The sequence below is a fragment of the Podarcis gaigeae genome, assembly GCF_964106915.1.
Source record: "Podarcis gaigeae genome assembly, chromosome: 8".
Taxonomy (NCBI): Eukaryota; Metazoa; Chordata; class Lepidosauria; order Squamata; family Lacertidae; genus Podarcis; species Podarcis gaigeae.
In genome coordinates, this window is record NC_139684.1 from 57,468,518 (window position 1) to 57,484,678 (window position 16,161).

The 16,161-nt window shown below is 48.5% G+C and overlaps 1 protein-coding gene across 2 annotated transcripts in view; it reads left to right on the forward strand.

The window, feature by feature from the left end:
• The first annotated feature begins 428 nt into the window (after positions 1-428).
• Positions 429-16,161, forward strand: part of HPCA (hippocalcin) — a 29,057-nt gene continuing 13,324 nt past the window's right edge. Inside the window, exon 1 of one of the 2 annotated variants that reach the window (XM_083751954.1) lies at positions 429-950. The gene's annotated coding sequence lies outside the window, so the exon portion shown is untranslated. Of the gene's footprint in view, positions 951-5,419; positions 5,434-16,161 lie in introns of those variants that run through there. The other variant, XM_083751953.1, reaches the window with a different exon arrangement.

Consider the following 16,161-nt stretch of genomic DNA (forward strand, 5'->3'; position numbering starts at 1 on the left):
CCCTAACACTACTCTTGCCTCATGGTCTGCAAGAAGGCAGGGAAGCTGCGTCTTCCAAGCCTCCCCTGTTGCCCTCTGGTCAGGTCGCTGCTCTTCAAGGAAGTCACAGAGGCTCCCAAAGGCACTTGCCCCATCATGGCGTGGCGTGGGTGGGGACATTTGGACTTTCTGTCCAGACTTCAGCATATCTCTTCGGTGGGGCCAGCTACTTCCAAGGAAGGGTCCCTGGGGTGGCGATCTGAAACCGATCTAAAAGAGATGTGCGTTTGCTGCCAGGGATGTTGCAATGGATGCTCCCCCCCCCCCATCTCTCCCTCTTCGTTCCCCCATTTTCTCTCCTTTGCAAATGAGGAAATCGAAACATGCAAATCGCTCCCCCCGTCAATCAACCCCCCCCCCATATGAATCAAAGCTCCCCTCTCCGCTGCGGGGTGGGGTGGTGGTAATTCTCTGCAGAGTCCTGTAGGCTGGGCGCCTCTTGCGCCCAGTCGGACTGTACCATCCTGGCCCCGAGAAAGGGGAGGGAGGAGGTTTGCTCCGGGGTGGGCGCCTGGCCTGCATTTGAAGCCGGGCGCGGGGTGGGCGAGAGGAGGGGGCCAAGCAGCGCGTGGCTCGGCAGGTAGAGCTCTGCGGGTGTGGGGCCCGGGGGGAGCCCGACGGGTGGAGCCTGAGGGGCCTCCCCTTTCTCTTTTCCCACGTTTGCATTTGCTAGAGCCCCGAGGACCCCCCCCCCCCGCCCCGCTAAGCCCCGGCAGCGGGCGGGCAGCGCCTCCTCGTCGCCAGCGCCGCGGCTGCTCTGGATGGAACAGCTGGGAGGAGGAGGAGGAGGAGGAGGAGGAGGAAGCCTGGCGCTGCTGCTGCTGCTGCTGCTGTTGCCGCCGCTCGCTTAGGAGCCGCCTCAGCCGGAGCCAGCCAGCCAGGGAGCCGCCAGTGCCCGCTTCGTCGCCCAGGTAGGTCGCTCGGGGAGGCGGGCGAAGTTGCAGCCAAACGAGCCCGGGAAGGAAGTTGCCATTCCGCCCCCGCCGGGGGCAGAGAGCGGCCGTCTAGGAGAGATTGCACCGGGCGGCGGATTGCATTGCGTTGCACGTGGGGGTGAAAGGAGCCGGGCGCGCCGGGTCCCCTCCCTCCGATGCAGGCTCCTTGCAGCGAACGAGGGAAGCCCTTTGGCGGGGGGATTCTAGCCGTCTAGGATCGTAACGCTCTTCGTGGGGAAAGGGAGAAGGAGCTCTGTCCTGACACGCCTTTCTTCCCAACACGGATCAGCGGTCTTCGTAACAGTTGCTTGCAACTGCGGCCGGGGATGGGGAGGGGCTGCCTCCGGCACAGGATGGGAACTGCACTGGGAGAAGGGCGTCCCCCATCCCGTAGGAAGCGCAAGAGGGGCCCCCCACTCCCCGAGCGGAGAAGGGCCAGGCTCTCCCACGGTTGCACTCATATGTTGCTCCTCACTTGCAATTCACGGGAGGTGGGTTTTTCATTATTTAATTTTTTTGCGAGGGGGTGTTGAAGAGGAGAAGGGCTGGGTAGAATGCATATGGAAAACGGGGAGGAATTCCTCCCCAGGTTGATTAGAGGCCCGCGTTGGGTAATTGCCCATGCAAATATGGGGCGGGGGAGCAGGAATGGGGCAGAGTGAAGGCATCCCATTTGGAGTGCCCCACAGCCCCGTGGGAAGGGAGAGGGCAGGGATTTCTCCATCCATATGCGTTATGCAGCAGGCATCCACCAGGCACCCAGCACCAGACAGTGCTCCTCCAGCCTCTCCATCCAGTGGGCTATACATACCTTTCTCTCTCATCTCCTTTTATTTCTTCATAGAATAGTAGAGTTGGAAGGGACCCTGAGGGTCATCTAGTCCAGCCCCAGGAGCACCAAGTCTCCTTTCCTGAATCCGAGTGCAACCTTGATATATTGCAGTGTAGCATTGTCTTGAGCATCCCCCCAAAGTGGAAGGAGTTAGTTCAGTTTCTAACCTAAGGCCCCTTCCTTGCAGTGTTCAGTTTCTAACCTAAGCCTTACCAATTGCTTACAGTGTATGATTAACTGATAGCTTTCACTGGCACAAGATGTGTTGACGGCTTTAACTCAGATGGCCTTTTAAAAAAGGGATTCAATCAATATTTCTTTTAAAACAAACTCCCCCAAACCTTTCTATCTCACCTTTCTTCCACAGTGGACCTCAAAATGGCACGTGTAAGATTCCCAAGGGGGGTCCCTCTAGGCGCTAAACAGACCCACACTTGTTTGGCTTCAGCAGCTTCCTGTATCACATGCCTCCAGACCCATGTTGCTGACTCTTAGCCACAGTTTGAACCCCCCCCCCCTGCCACCCATGTCCACAGGCAGTCTACCTGTGAAGATCTGGTGCCAGGAACAAAGAGTAGGGAAACAAACAATCACTTTTATGTGATTGAAGCAGGTGTTGGCTGTGAAAATGGCAAATTCCATGCTAGGGGTGATTAGGGAAGAGATCGAAAAATAAAAGTACAATATCATAATGAGCTTTTGCAAATCTATGGTGCAGCCACAGTTACAATACTGTGAGCAGTTTTGGTTGCCAAATCTCAAAGGGGATATTGGAGAGCTGGAAAGGGACCGCGATCAAGGCAAGAGCTACTTCCCAGCAAGGAAAGGTTACAATGTTTGGAGATTTTCAGTTAGGAAAAAAGTGAATGAGGGTGTGTGTGATAGAGCCGCCTTCCTGAATTTGCTGCCCAGGACTGATAGCAGTTGTAGTCCAGAGCATCTGGAGGGTATCAGGTTGGAGAGAGCTGTTGTAGAGGAATATAAGATGGTGCATAATGTGGAGAAAATGGGGGCAAGGAGGAGGATTCCCCCCCTTTGTCGCAATTCTAGAACTCAGGATCATTGAGTGAAACTGAGTGGAGAGGAAACAGGCAAAATAAGGTACTCCTTTGTGCAGGAAATAGTTGAACTATGGAACTCACTGCCACAAGATGTCAGGATGTCCACCAACTTGGATGGCTTTAAAAGGAAATCAGATAAGGAGGAGGATAATGCCATTGGTGGCTACTAGTCTCAGTGGCTGTTCCAGGGAATCGGAAGTGGAGAGAGTTCCTATTGTGCTCAGGCCCTGCTCGTGGGCTTCCCAGAAGAGGCATCTGGTTGGCTACTGGTAGAACAGAATGCTGTACTGGATGAGACATTGATCTGATGTAGCAAAGCAGTTGTTGATGTGCTCGTGTTTTATAAGCTGCTGGTGCAAATTCTCTGTAAAACTGAAGTAACATCAAAACTCCCCTCACAAGTGTTTAGGATTCTGTGCAGAATGGTGGTGGATGGGGAAATAGTTAAAGGCTCCCAAAAGTCTCTCTCTCTCTCATATCCCAATATCTATAGGTATATGTTTTATGAGGGAGAAGTAGTCGTGTGTGTTCCAATTTTCTATATGTTTTGTTTTTCGCAATAGCTGACTGCGGGTGGGGGACATTTTTTCTGGATGGATGTAGAGATGGAGATGCTTAAGGGTTGAAAGGCCCCTCTCCAGCTATGTATGGATACTGTTAACTGCTCTTCTTGGTAATCGGCAGACCTCTCTTGGGAAATGCTCTTTTTGTGGAATTTTTCATTGTAGATGGCGGTGATTGTTTGGTGCAGGGATCTAGCTGGGGTTTTTTGTACTTAAGCTTAAGGGTGCTTATGCTAGCAATGCACAATTGCAGTTTTTATTAAATCAAGGAGAAAGTAAGGTGACTGTAATGACTTTAAATGCCCTGGATGAAGCCTGAAAGAATCACAGGTGCTCAATTAGCCTGGCACCTAAAAAACTGGCGCTAACACTTAGGCATCAGAAGAAGGAGATCCGCCCCCCGCCCACCTGCTCTGGATGGTTTGAGCAAAGCAGAAACCACTGAAAATACCTGCCCATGATGATAACTGCAACTTGATTTACACATCAAGCAGTGTGAAGTGGTTCATTCCAGTGCTAGAATTCTGAAATGTGCCACCAGGCAGCTTTGGGAGATGACCCTTTAAAAAAAAAGTGTGTTTTTAAAATGCTCCATGCTAAAAAACTAAACTAAAACACCTCCCTGCTTGGAGAAAAGCAGCACATCAAAGAGATGGGTATGCTAACCCTTTCTGCTTGATGAGCTTGCTTTCTACATCAATAGCTTATCAAAATTCTGTCACCTCATTCTGTGTAATGTGTTGAACAGCTCTGGATTGTGGACCCAAAGGGCTGGTGTCAAAATAACATTTGGTAGCGAAGGGAAGAATTTGAAGCATATCCATGCAGTTGGTGGGAAGAGTGGGTCTCCAGAAGTGAAGTCATCTGTGTGTGTGTGTGTACAGTATATGTGCAGTGCTTTTTTCTAAAAAAATGTTTAGGGGTACTCTCATTTTGAGTCAAGAAAATCACCATTTTATAGTTCAAGTTGGGAAAAAGAAATACAGTAAATGGACAAAAGTACAAAGATTCACAAAATGTTTAGGGGTATGTGTACCCCTGCATCCCCCCAGAAAAAAGCTTTCTCTCTCTCTCTCTCTCTATATATATATATATACATATGCACACACACACATACACAAATGAGGTGATGAGATGGGTTATTTATGCAATTTCCCCCATAATTTCCCTGGAATCCTACTGGATCCTGCTTGTCGGTTTAACCATTGGAAAGTTAAGAGGATGTGAATAAGCAATTTGGATGACATTTTCCTTTGTGGATGTGCTCAAGGGATTGCGTCAGGAACTCCTCCTGCGAACGCCAAATGTTGCATTGAAACAGACCCAGGACAGTTTTGGGCTTTGGGGGGAGTGTTTCCCTAGATCCTGCAGGAGAAGGCTGTAGCCTCCATGCTCTGATCTGGGTGCATAGACATCTGTCTGATCTTGCAACAAAACACTAGATTAGCTAGACCGTGACTCCGCTCCAACCAGTCTTTCCTTATGTGTTGGGGTTTTTGAAGTGTGTGTGTGTGTCCATTTTGAGCAAAGGGAATGGGAGTGGTGGTGAACCACATTGCACATTTCCTCTGCTCACCTCTCTCGCTCATTTCTTTTCTCCACTCCCCCTCGCAACCCTTCTACAGGGTCCTCAAATGGGTTGTGGGCATTGGGGGGCTATGAATGCTCTCAGTAAGGATGACCAAATGATCAAGGACTGCCAGTTCATTGAATGTCCTCTAGCGAGCAGCCAAGCACACACCCCGTACTGACCTGAACGAGTATCGCAAAAGGCAAGAGTATTGCTTGTCCGTAATATTTTCTTTTTCCTGCCTGCTCTTCTCTGGGGCCAGTACTGGGCATATTCACATGACCAGTGGAAAGTGTTTAGTATCTGAGATGATGGGGAATGTATGGCTCACGATCTGGAGTCTTGGACTGAGTCGGCAGTTTGCGTCCAATTGCTGTTAAACTCTCTTGATTGAATTATTTCTTTTTCAGTGCCTCAACCTCATCTTCTTTGGGTGAGTATTGGATTGTCATTAAATGTGGTGTGTACTATAGAGCTGAGGGAAGCAGATCCTTGACAGTTACCAAATGGAACATCACCCAAAATCCTTAATGGGGTGCTATCAAGGATAAAGGTGGAAAAATGTAATGTAATGTGTTTGGGTTCCCGGGGTCTCAGAAATATGACCAGTCATTCGACTTGTATTTATTAACGCTGCCTATTGCAACTTTCGCTGTGTGACCAAGAGATCTAGAAACTTTTAACAAAAATGAAAGCTGAGATTCTCAGAATTCGTTGTGCCTCATTCAAATATGGAAGTGCGAAGGAAGTTGTAGAAAAAAGACCTTGCGGAGAGGAAGGAAGGAAATTCTTCCTGTTCAATACCAAACCCGACTGACAGGCTTCCAGCACAGCTTACTGAGAGAATATTACAAATCACAATTGTACAATAAAGCTTGGGGTGGTTTGCCTATAGAACAAGGCAGCTGTAGAGCAGATAAAATTGCAGCACAGAGAGGTAAAAAACTGATCAACCTAAGCTGAATAAACTAAAGGTTTATGAAATAAAGGTGTCTTTCCCTGGGGAGAATATTCCAGAGTCAGGAGGCCACACCTGAAAAGGCCCTACTGGTAAGATATGTTTTCTTCATCTAGCCCCAATCAACTGGCTAGGGATGATGGGATTTGTAGTCCTAAACGTCTAGACAGTGTCAGATTGAGGAAGACTAATTTAAAGTAATGGCAACTAAGTTTCATTATGATCCCCAGAAAGTCTTAGAATAGAGCGGTGGTGGCTTCTGGAACCTGGTAGCATCCTGATGAGTGCAATTTACATAATGTCTGAGTTGTCAGCACATAGAAAATGGAACGTGTGTTGTCCATCAATAGGAGGCATTTCCCATGAAAGTGGAATCAATTCTTTACGAAGCAGCAGAGGTGTTGTGTTCTGAGTTGTCTGCCCACTAGGTGGTGCCATCCATCCAGCACTGGGTTTTAGAGTGGTAATGGTAAAGGTAAAGGTACCCCTGCCCGTACGGGCCAGTCTTGACAGACTCTGGGGTTGTGCGCTCATCTCACTCTATAGGCCGGGAGCCAGCGCTGTCCGCAGACACTTCCGGGTCACGTGGCCAGCGTGACGAAGCTGCTCTTGGCGAGCCAGAGCCGCACACGGAAACGCCGTTTACCTTCCCGCTAGTAAGCGGTCCCTATTTATCTACTTGCACCCGGGGGTGCTTTCGAACTGCTAGGTTGGCAGGCGCTGGGACCGAGCAACGGGAGCGCACCCCGCCGCGGGGATTCGAACCGCCAACCATGCGATCGGCAAGCCCCTTTGGGTTCTAGAGCAGAAAGGCCAAAATTCCTTAAGATTAGCCAGAAAGAGCTGAGAGTGGCATCCTTACAGACAGAAAACAACAACAACAGCAGCAGCAGCAGCAGTGGTGGTTGTAATAGTAGTAGTAATAGTTTGGATCCTTGCTACGTTAGGAATTCATTGCTCCATCCATTCAGAATCACGAACGTCTTCCTTGATTATCCTTTTTAAAGTCCAGATTATTGAGACTATAATTCCAGGGATAGTCTGCTGAAAGGGGTTAGTAAAATATGAATGAACCATCTCTCTCTCCCCTTCTGTCTCTCCATGATATTCTCTTTTGCTTTGCTGAAAATAAATTTCTGCTCAAAAGGGAGCTGACCCACTTCTGCTAAAGCTTCCAACACAAACATTGCTCAAGCCACGTTCTTCCAGGGTGGGGCTCCGGGTGTGGGGGAGCCTTGTCTAAAGGATGGCCCCCTCCACATGTGATGAAAGAAACCCTCCTCCCCTGGCAAAACCCTGAGGGAGGCCAGGTATAAAGGAGGAGCAGGCTTTGCTGCTCCTTCTAACGGTTACAAGGAGGAGGAGAGATCTTGCCAGAACCTGTCTTCCACACCCTAATCTTGAAAGGCTGCCCCTGCAAAAAAAAAGATCCCCTAGCCCCCCCCCCACTCCTGTGAAAGATCCAGGAGTCCTTCACTGATCATGGTCACCAGAAAGACTTTGGCTTCATAAATCAGACCCCTGTTTTGTGCAAGCAAAGCCCCACACATCCCTGCTCCTGGATATGCTCAGCATTTCCAAGTCCGTATTTCTGCTTTAAATATATATTTTTAAGCTTGGGGTATGAATGGGAGAGAGGATGTGAGCTTTCTCCTGCAGGTATCAGACCAAGGCCCATCTAGCCCAAGCTCCTATCTCCATCAGTGGCCAGTTGAATGTCTCCAGGAGCACACTAAGAGAGTGTGAAGGCGGCAGCCACCCACTCTTGCCTCTCCCAGCATCTCAAATTCAGAAATAGAGCACCTCTGAACACAGAAGTTCCATTTAGCTGTCAAGGCTCATAGTTGCTGCTCTGTGGACCCATTCCACGTATGCCTTTGTCCAAGGAGAGCCACACCTTTGGGAGGGGCTGCCTTTGCTCAGTGGCAGAATGCACATGGAAGGGTCTCGATTCAGGCCCTGGCAGGATCTCAGCCAGCAGGAAGACCCATCTGTGCCTGAGACCCTCAAGAATCCCTGTCAGGCAGGCAGGCTCAGTAGACTTGTACATTTGCAGCTATTCTTCTGCTGGTGTGTTTTAAGGAGGCATCTTGTGATAGCAAGCTAATAAGTCTCTTGTGTGAAGCACTCCCTTTTTACTGTCCTGCTGCTGTGTGCAGGAGACTGGAATCTGGTGTGGTGTCATCCCCCCACCCCCTGCCCCAGGTTTGGGCAGGAAGAATCTTCTCCTGAGGATCTGTTGTGCCACTTTTAAATCTGACAAGGTGGGCTGCCCTTGAACCCTACGCGTGGACTTCCTGTGTGCACACGCATGGGTCTTCTGCACACAGTGCTGAAATGGGTGGTCAGCTTTGGGTGTGACTTCAAGTTGATCAGCCACTATGGCAAGAGAAGCCACACCTCCGTCCTTCCTGAATATGCTGTGACTGATTGCAGTTCTCTGGGTGAGCCGACCAATCACTGGTCAGCAACTTAGAATGCCATTTCACAGCATCTCTGGTTACAAGGCTCTCAGGCCTGGGAAAGGTTGCCAGGTGAGATTTTAGAGACCCTTCGTTCACCTGGTGCCCTTCAAATGTTTTGGACTACAATTCCCTCAGTCTCAGCCAACACATCCAGGATCTTGGGGTCCTGGTGAAAAACTCAATGAACATGACAATTTGGTGTGTAGCTGCTACAAAAGGGCAAACTCTCAGGGGAAAGGTGCTCTTATCTATGCTGTGGCCATACGTGAAATACTGTTCTCAGTTTTGGTCCCTCCATTGTAGATCTAGGGAATGACAACCAAAGTGATCAAGGCGTCTGAGACAATTCTCCTTTGATGAAAGTTTTCAGCGTTGCTGGTTTGGGGGCTTTTGAGAGTAGGAAATGGGGGACATGGAAATGGGGGACTTTATAAAGTGATACATAGCGTGGAAAAAGTGGTTGGGAACATGTTAAGAACATAGGAACCTAAGAAGAGTCTTCTGGATCAGTCCAGCATCCTGGTCTCACAGTGGGCAGCCAGATGCTTTTGGGATACCCACAAGCAGAACATGAGCACAAGAGGCTCCCCACGGGGGAAATGCACACGGGGGAATGGTGAGGTTTGTTCTCACAATATTTGGTCAGCTTAGACCGTTTAAAAGGGATTATTCAAAATACAGTGGTACCTCTGGTTGCGAACGGGATCCGTTCCAGAGTCCCGTTCACAACATGAAAAGCCCGCAACCTGAAGGGCCGTACCTGCGCAGGTGCGTGGCACGATTTGGCGCTTGTGCACATGCGTGAGCAGCGAAACCCGGAAGTAACCCTTTCTGGTACTTCCGGGTTGCCGCGGGATGCAACCTGAAAAACGTAACATGAAGCAAACATAACATGAGGTATGACTGTAATGGAGCATCAGACTCCCTATGGTTACTAGTTGTGATGGTTGTGTACCACATTGAGGATCAGAGACAGTGTGCCTCTGAAGACTAGTTGCTGGGAGGATGTTGCAGTTGTGCTCATGCCTTGCTTATGGTAGGCTTCCCATAGGCATCTAGGTGGCCACTAGGATGCTGGACTGAATGGGCCTTTAATCTGATCCAGCAGAGGCTCTCTTCAACAGAACAGAGGGGAAGAATATGCCTTTATATCCACTGTATGTATTTAGTTATAACGGTTAGTTAGTTATCCTTCCCTTTCTCCCAAGTTTGCTCAGGGCGGGGTGCACAGATCTCTCCCACCCCAAAATGTTTGTTCTTGCAGAAGAACCCTGGGAGCTTGGTCAGGCTAAGTCACATGGTGGGGATTTGAACATGGACCCTCCCCAGTCTGACACCAGCCAATTCACCACACTGGTTGCTCGGCAATGGAAGGAGGCAAAGGCAGCCTCTTCTTCCTCCGACTCCATTCACTTGTGATGACAGTTGGGGAGACCAACAAGGAAGGAACAGAGGCAGCAGGATAGAACCAGTGTGGCATAATGGTTAGAGTGTCAGACTAGGACCTGGAGACTAGGATTCAAATCCCTGCTCAGCCAGGAAGCTCGCTGGGTGACATTGGGCCAGTCACTGCCTCTTAGCCTAGCCTACCTCACAGAGTTGTTGTGGGGATTAAATGGGGAGGCGGGGAACCATATACACCACCTGGAGCTCCTTGGAGGAAAAGGTGCGATATAAATGCAGTAAAATAAATAAGGTATGAACAGGGTCCCTTCCAAGCAAAGCCAACTGTCTGCCTTGTTATGAGTGCCTCTTCTGTTCTGGCCCCTCTGCTTGAGAATCAAGTGGATTCCACTCCCGGTTAGATAAGGGATTCTGGTTTCTCACCCTGCCCACGAACAAACACAGTTTTCCACTTCAAGGTCCCCTTAAGTGAAACCTTTCCATCTGAAGGGAAGTATCACTGCCATTAAGAGCAGTTTAAAAATGCATCAAGTCAGCCACAGCCATATGACAAGAAAATTAAAAGAGAAAAAAAACCACAAGGAAATGTCCACCCACACACAGAAGCCAGGGTGGGGCATGCTATAATTTTTAACTGCCTATGGAAACCAGTGGAAGAAAAAGGAGAAACCCAAAGTGGTGGTCGGCTTAAAAATGAAGAGAGAAAAAATGTAACTCCTGCATCTAAGCTCAGTCATACATTCTATCTCATCCATTCCAATGGGATTTGAATGTTTCTAAGGCCTTTCAGAGCTTCTGGTGTATTCTTAGGAATGCTAGAAGGTTGAAACTGTCAGACTGAGAAGAAATAAAGACTCTGTGCGAAATCCTCCCTTTTTCTCCCCTGCCCACCATGTGAATACAAAGGAGTGTCAAAGGCGTAGGGTCCTGTGTTTACAAAAGGGTCGCTCTTAGCATGGATGAGGAGGAGCAGCCCTTGGCCAGAAATTTCATGGTGGTGGTGCAGAATCGCTGGGAACTATAGACAGATAGCCTGATTCATTGACAGGAAATTTTATAAGGAATTTGTAAGGAGTGCCCTCTGCTTTGCGCTCGTTGACTAGAATACTGGAAAATGGATTTCTTAACCATAGAACTGTGCGGATTAGAACATGGCCTCCGCTGTTTCCTTATATTCGCGCAAGTAAATGGGCTAGAGACTTGACTTTTGTTTTTTAAATATTCAGGGAATTGATTTATTTATTAAAAAGAATTATATACCGCCTTATCTCATATATATATATATATATATCACAGCGGTTTACAGCAATATAAAAATATGGAACCATACAGTTCCAAGAACAAACGGAGTTAAAAGAAGTTAAAACCAAAAGAATTTAAAGCAAACATCAGTAGAAGAGGCCTAGAAATATTTCTGTGAGGCAGGCCAGTTCTAGATTTAAGGGGGCACTGAGGTAGTCCCTCTTGGGGTGTCCCCTCTGCTATGGAGGGGAGTTTGAAGTTGCTTCTGGTAGGCAGTAGCAGCATGAGGCAGCTGGGCCCAAGCGCCCTTTATATTTCCCATAATGCCCTAGGGCAACGTTCTAGGGCCATCTTGGGACATCTAATGGGGCCTAGGTTGTTTGGAGTTCTGGGCTGGAAAAATTATCTGAAGGTGGGAGAGAACAAGGGCAGGCATACAGAGCAAGCCAAGGTGGCTGCTGGCTCTGGGTATTCCAGTAACCATAGGCAGCCCAATGATGAAGGCAGCTCTAGCAGTTGCTCAAGGGCATCCTTCACCAACCTGGTGCCGTCCAGTTGTTTTGAACTATGGCAGCCTTGCTGAGTGGGGCTAACAGGAGTTGTAGTCCAACATAGATGGAGCGTGTGGGGTTGGCGAACACTCTTCTGGCATAACCTCCCTCATAGGATGGTTGTGAGGACAAATTGGGCAGGGGGAGTTCTTTGGAGAAAGTTAAGGGTTTTCAGCCTTGCCCTAACAAATAAATGAATCATCCCCATTCTCCACGGTGAGTTTGCAGGCTCCCTGCAGCTGTTGTAACATCCCATCCATTATCAAAATGGGGCTTTCTCCATTCTGGAGTGCTTCTTAGTTTGGAAACTGTTTTGTGTCCTGGAGGTGTCCCCTCCTCCCCTCCTCTCTGGTCTAAATATATTTTCGCTTTTAGAAGGAAGCTGCTGGGCAATGTGCTGGGCCCTGACCATCCAAATGGCGCCCTTTTCCTTCTGGGCCGGAACACGGACCCAGCCTAATTGCATCTGTGCTGTCATTCTCCTTGTGCAGCTGAGCTTGTATGAAAAATTGCGCAGCTGCGGCTGCTGTAAGAAATAGATGGAGGGGAAATGAATCCAGTCTTGAGAGCTTTCTTTTTCCCTTCCCCAAAAGGCAGGCTCATCTGATAGCTTCAAATCAGAGATCCGGTTTGAGCAGGGGTGGAAATAAAATGTGCTCTTGTATAGCTTTTTATTTATTTCTTATCACCCTCGGCTGATAAGCCAGTGGGTGAGAGAACAGGCTATGTTTTTGCAGAGAGCCAGTTGCTGCTTATTTGTACTGAGTTGCAGCCTCTTTTGTTCCAAGCAGCGTACAAATGTAATGAAAGAGCAAGGTTTAATTTCTGCAAAGAAAGACACCAGGGGATCAGTGCTGTGTGGAAGCTTCTTGCAAAGCTGACCTCTAAGCCAAGGGTGTGGGTGTGTTGCATCTTTTGGATTAAGCTGTGGTATGCATTGTGCACTTTGCACATGATCAGAGATGTTGTCTTCATTATTTCTTCTTCACGTTTATTCTAAGGTTGAGCTGTGGCTCAGATTAAGCTCAGTGACAGAGACTGCAAACTTTTGGGGTGGAAAGACAAAATTAAAGGCAAGGTGAGGGGGGGGGAGGCTGGGAGAAGGAACAGCATTGAAATGGGAGGTCCAGAGACATGTATCAGGAATGTGGAGGCCTTTTAATTCGGGATTGCTGCTTTGGTAATGGGAGAAACCTGTTACCTGAGATTCATGGTGCCCTCTTTGAATAGCGTCCAGATATGTAGCAAGCCAGAATCTATTAATTTGTAATTACTAGATCAGTCTTTGTCAACCTGGTGCTTTCCAGATCTCGCGGACTACAGGCTGGGGCTGATGGGAGTTGTAGTCCGGGATATCTGGAGGGCACCTGGTTGATGAAGACTGTTCTAGAGGCACAGTTGGAAAACCCTTTCCCCTTCACACACTTCCCTGCCCCCTCTTCCTGCTAGTAATATGTGGACCTTTCATGAGGTCTCTATGGGCCTTTCCACACAATGGCTGTATTCAAAAACCTTGGTGGACCACAGTTTGTGGAAACCAAGCCTTATGAGGAACGGTGGATGGAGCTGGGTATTTAGCCTGGAAAAGAGGAGACTGAGAGGAGTAATAATAGCCATCATATAGCTACCAAATATCTGAAAGGCTGTCACATGGAAGATGGAGCAGGTCTGTTTTCTCCTGCTCCGTAGGGTAGGACACGAACCAATGGATTCAGGTTACAAGAAAGGAGATTTCGACTAAACATTAAGATGAACTTTCTGACAGTAAGAGCCATTTGACACCCACAGGAGGTTATGCACTCTCCTTCATTGGAGTTTTTAAAGCAGAGGTTGTACGGCCAGCTGTCATGGATGCTTTAGTTGAGATTCCTGCTTTGCAGGGGGTTGGACTAGATGACACTCGGGGTCCCTTCCAACTCTACAATTCTATGGTTCCCAAGAACACAGAGGTTGCTCCTGCATCACTCCTGGCATGAGCAGCAAACCACAGATCCCTCGCGTAATGTTGCATCCAAACTGCAAATTAGCTCAAACAAACCACCTCTGGGAACAAGCCTTGTGGGTTTGTGTCACAGCTTGTTAGGAGCAAAACAAACTGCAGTCCCCTATTTCAGACAGAAAGGTGGAAAGTGTGGGATGGTGACTTGTTGCTCCCACTGGCTGGTGGGGAAGGGCATAACCGGAGCAGTCTCTGTGTGCTCAGTAAACCATTAACTTCAGCAATAAACTGTGAAACACCACAGGGATACTGTATACAAGAATAAAAACAAGATGAGTAAAACCAGATAAACTTCCATGGACCATGAGTTCCATCTGGCAGGTAGGCACCTGGTCTGAGCCTCTGTGCAATAGACCTCTGGCACATGTGGCACCACAAAGGGGGTCTCCCTAGATGATTACTGGGAATGGGCAAGTAGGGAGGAAGCAAGGTGGTCTTGCAGAGAGCCTGGTCCCAAGTTGTTTAGGGATTTATAACCTTAAATTTGGCCCAGGAGCGTTCCTGCAACACTGGTGTTAGATGTGGTATCCCTTGATGTGGGAATGCAACCAACGAGGCAGAATGTGATCTAGCAACCATTTTGTGGCTGTTGTGAGTTCCTTGCTGATGACATCTATGGAGTACTTTGTGCACACGTCGGGGTCGGGAGGAGGTTTTAGTATTTGCAAGACGATGATGATTTATGTATGTATTGAATTTATACCCCACCTTTCCTCCAAGATGCTCAAGGTAGCATAATACATGGTCCCTCACCACCCTCATTTCATTCTCACTACAACCCCGTGAGGTAGGTGAGGCTGAGAAGATTGCAAATGAGCCACAAAGACTGGATTAGAAGGCATAAACTTTACTGAGCCACGTGTTGCTTCCCAACAGTACACAAAATGGAAACTAGTCAGATCTTAACTTCCTTTCCCTGCAGGTGCCACCCAGAACTGATTCCCCCCATACTGACATTTGTAAATCACTTCAGGCCCTGTTCACGTTACAGAGGTAGCCTTGCAGTGTGTGTCTGTGAATGGAGGAGGGAGCAGGCACAATGCTCTTTGTCCCAGAGCAGATTCCCAAAACGGTGAGCCACTCACCTTTGCTGCTGCTTATAACTTGGGGGGGGGGGTGTATCTTGAGAGGCAAGGCCTCCCTTGACAGCAGCACCTGGCATTGCTACATCCACAGCTTGGAACTTAGTTGACTGGTATCTAAGTGGCAGCAAAGCCCCTTTCCCCAAATTTGGTTGGTACGGCTGCTCCGTCCCAGGGGCGCCGACTTATAAAAAATATTGGGGGGGCCCATACCGGGGTCCTGCCCCGGGAAGTTTTCTAAGAGCCGCTCCCGGCCCGTTGCTGCTGTTGCCGCCCGCCTCGTGGCCCCCTCGCCAGCTGATGGAGGGAGAGAGACCGAGAAGGAGAGAGATGCGTGGTGGGCAAGGCAAGTGCCCGCCGCGCCTCGCCTCCCACCGCCCCTCGTGCCGGCCGCCCCCTCCCCTCCCTTCCCCGCGCGCTCGCTCGCTCGCCCTCCTCACTCCAGCTCTTGGCCGTTCGCCCCAGGAACTCGCCGCTGTTGGGGTTGTAGATGAACCTCTGCCACTCGGCCATAGACTGGCTGAAGGGCTTCTTCTCCTCCTTGGCCATAGCGAGAGAGAGAGAGAGAGAGAGAGAGAGAGAGAGAGAGAGAGGCTGGAAAGAGAGAGGGAGCTCGGCGGTTCGCAGGCGGTTTTTCCCCTGCCGAAACAACAGCGGCTCCTCAGAACCGCTAAGTAACTCTCCCTCAGGCGCCCGGCGGGAGAGCAGAAGAGAGGAAAAGGAAAGAGGGGCTGGGCCAGTCGCACACACCGAGCAAAACTACTTGCGCCGCCTCTTTTACTACCGTAATAATTATTTGTTTTAACTCATTACTGAATGTATTTTAAAAGGTAACTATCGTCAAACAAGGAAAATAAAAAATACCAACATAATTTTGTGATTTTACAAAGCATAATATAACTAATAATTTTCTTAAATTATTGGGGGGCGGAGCCCCCCAAACGAATTTTTGAGGGGGCTCGGGCCCCCTCAGGCCCCATGGAGTCGGCGCCTATGCTGCGTCCCTCTATGGAGAAGCATGACACACCAGTTATCCCTGCTTTGGACACTCTGGGTTGTAGTTCTGTAATCTGTCATAGGTGGGGCTGCTTTTTAAAAATAAGAAGAAAAAGAAAGCTCTGCTGACCTAGAATATGTATTCATTTATTTTGTAGCATTGTAGCAATGAGGCTGCATTTTAACGTTTCAATATTTTATTGTTGTATTTTAATCTTGTTTTTAAGTTGTATTAATTCAACTTGTTTTTATTATTGCTTGTTAGCTACCCTGAGCCTAGCCTTGGCTGGGGAGGGCGGGATATAAATAATAATAATAATAATAATAATAATAATAATAATAATAATAATAATTATTATTATTATTATTATTATTACTGTTGTTGTTGTTAGGTCACCCACCCACCAAGTCCTCTGGGCAGGTTACTGACTTCAACAAATGCACACACACACACACACACAGAG